Source organism: Eschscholzia californica, unplaced genomic scaffold (genome assembly GCF_041429995.1).
Source record: "Eschscholzia californica isolate CP2 unplaced genomic scaffold, dmEscCali1.0.p SCAF_197, whole genome shotgun sequence".
Classification (NCBI taxonomy): Eukaryota; Viridiplantae; Streptophyta; class Magnoliopsida; order Ranunculales; family Papaveraceae; genus Eschscholzia; species Eschscholzia californica.
In genome coordinates this window covers 7501-10000 of record NW_028238306.1, presented here as the reverse complement: position 1 = coordinate 10000, position 2500 = coordinate 7501, and positions in this window count along the sequence as shown.

The following is a 2500-nucleotide window of genomic DNA, read 5'->3' as shown; positions in this document are numbered from 1 at the left end:
CCGGGGCCCCCCCAGCCGCATCTTCGATTTCCCACGTCGGGGATGAGTTGGCAACTCTTGGAAGCTTCCCATCCACCCCCGTGCCGAGCTTTGCCCTTGGGATGCCTTATGTTGCATCCCAAGGGCCAAGGCACCTGCCAGCCCAAGGGCTGTGCACGGCCTGGGGAGGGAGCTCACCCCTCCCCTATATAGTGCAAAGTTATTGTTTTCCCTATTTTCACAAGGAAACATCAAATTTTTAACCAAGCATACTCGGCCTTTGCTCCTTCGTTACTCGTCCAAATCCAACAAACTTGCATTCGTTGGAAAGGTCTTTTCACAAGGATTCTTTTGATATATAATAATAGCGATTCCGATAAATATTTATTTTTTTATGAATTTTTAAGTGAATAAACAATTAAAAATTCAAAAAAAATAGAAAAAAAATATTTTTTTCCCGATTCTTTCTCCAATATTCCTGATAAATACCCACACACCCACATATGGAGTTTGGTCGAAAATGCTCGAGTGGATATCGAGATGTCCGACGAAGCACCACTTGGAAGGGCCGAGGCACGGGACGCCCGAGCTGTTGCTCGGGTCGGCACGGGACGCGCATGGGACAGCCCGGGACGGCATGGGACGCCCTCGCTACAGCTCGGGACGGCCAGGTACGCCCGAGACTTGGCTCGGGACGGCCTGGGACGCCCTCGCCATAGCTCGGGACGGCCTGGGACGCCCGAGACTAGGCTCGGGACGGCCTCGGCACAGCTCGGGACGGCCTGGGACGCCCTTGCCACTGCTCGGGACGGCATGGGACGCCCGAGACTTTGCTCGGGACGGCCTGGGACGCCCTTGCCACAGCTCGGGACGGCCTGGGACGGCCTCGGCACAGCTCGGGACGCCCTGGGACGCCCGAGACTTTGCTCGGGACGGCCTGGGACGTCCGAGACTTTGCTCGGGACGGCCTGGGACGCCCGAGACTTGGCTCGGGACGGCCTGGGACGCCCTCGCTACAGCTCGGGACGCCCTGGGACGGCCTCGACACAGCTCGGGACGGCCTGGGACGTCCGAGAATTTGCTCGGGCCGGCCTGGGACGCCCGAGACTTGGCTCGGGACGGCCTGGGACGCGCTCGGCACAGCTCGGGACAGGCCGGGACGCCCGAGCCGAGCTTCGGGTCGCACGAAATCTCTTCGTATTCCGACATATTAGAAGCTTCCCATCATGTAGTAGGCCGAGCTTTGCCCTTTGGATGCCCTATGGTGCTTGGCGAGCACTAGGGAACGTGCCAGCACAAGTGCTGTGCACGCTCTGGGGAAGGAGCTCAACCCTCCCCCTTATAGTGCAAAGTTATTGTTTTTCCTATTTTCACAAGGAAACATCAATTTTTTAACCAGGCATACTGGGCCTTTACTCCTTCGTTACTCGTCGGAATCCAGCAAACTTATACTCGTTGGAAAGGTCTTTTCGCAAGGATTTTTTTGATATATTATAATAGCGATTCCGATAAATATTTATTTTTCTATGAATTTTTAAGTGAATAAACACCGGAAAATTCATAAAAAATAGAAAAAAAAATATTTTCTTCCGTTTCTTTTCTCCAATAATTCATAAATAATACCTCAATAGTATTAATGAAGAGAGAGTCGAAATGGCCCGGGTGGATTTCGAAATGTCCCACGACCCCATAGAATGCACGGGCCAGCCGAGCCAAAAGAATGGGACGCGCACGGGACAGCATTGGTCAGGCTCGGGACAGCACGGGACGCGCATGGGACAGCACGGGACGCGAATGGGACGGCCTTGCTAAGGCTCGGGACGGCATGGGACAGCACGGGACGCGCATGGGACGGCCCTGGTGAGGCTCGGGACGGCACGGGACGCGCAAGGGACGGCCTTGGTGAGGCACGGGACGGCCTTGGTCAGGCTCGGGACGGCATGTCACGGCCCTGGTGAGGCTCGGACGGCACGGGACGCGCATGGGACGGCACGGGACGGCCTGGGACGGCCTTTGTGAGGCTCGGACGGCACGGGACGCGCATGGGACGGCCTTGGCGAGGCTCGGGACGGCATGGGACAGCACGGGACGGCCTCGGCACAGCTCGGACGGCACGGGACGCGCATGGGACGGCCTTGGCGAGGCTCGGGACGGCATGGGACAGCACGGGACGGCCTCGGCACAGCTCGGACGGCACGGGACGGCCTCGGCACAGCTCGGACGGCACGGGACGGCCTTGGCGAGGCTCGGGACGGCATGGGACAGCACGGGACGGCCTCGGCACAGCTCGGGACGGCATGGGACAGCACGGGACGGCCTCGGCACAGCTCGGGACGGCACGAGACGCGCATGGGACGGCCTTGGTGAGGCTCGGACGGCACGGGACGCGCATGGGACATCATGGGACGCACATGGGACACCTTATGGGGATCATCAAGGGACGTTGCACGGGACATTCTTTCCCACGAAGGGCATTTACATGGGACATCTTAGGAGTCGAGAGCCGGCACATGGGACAACG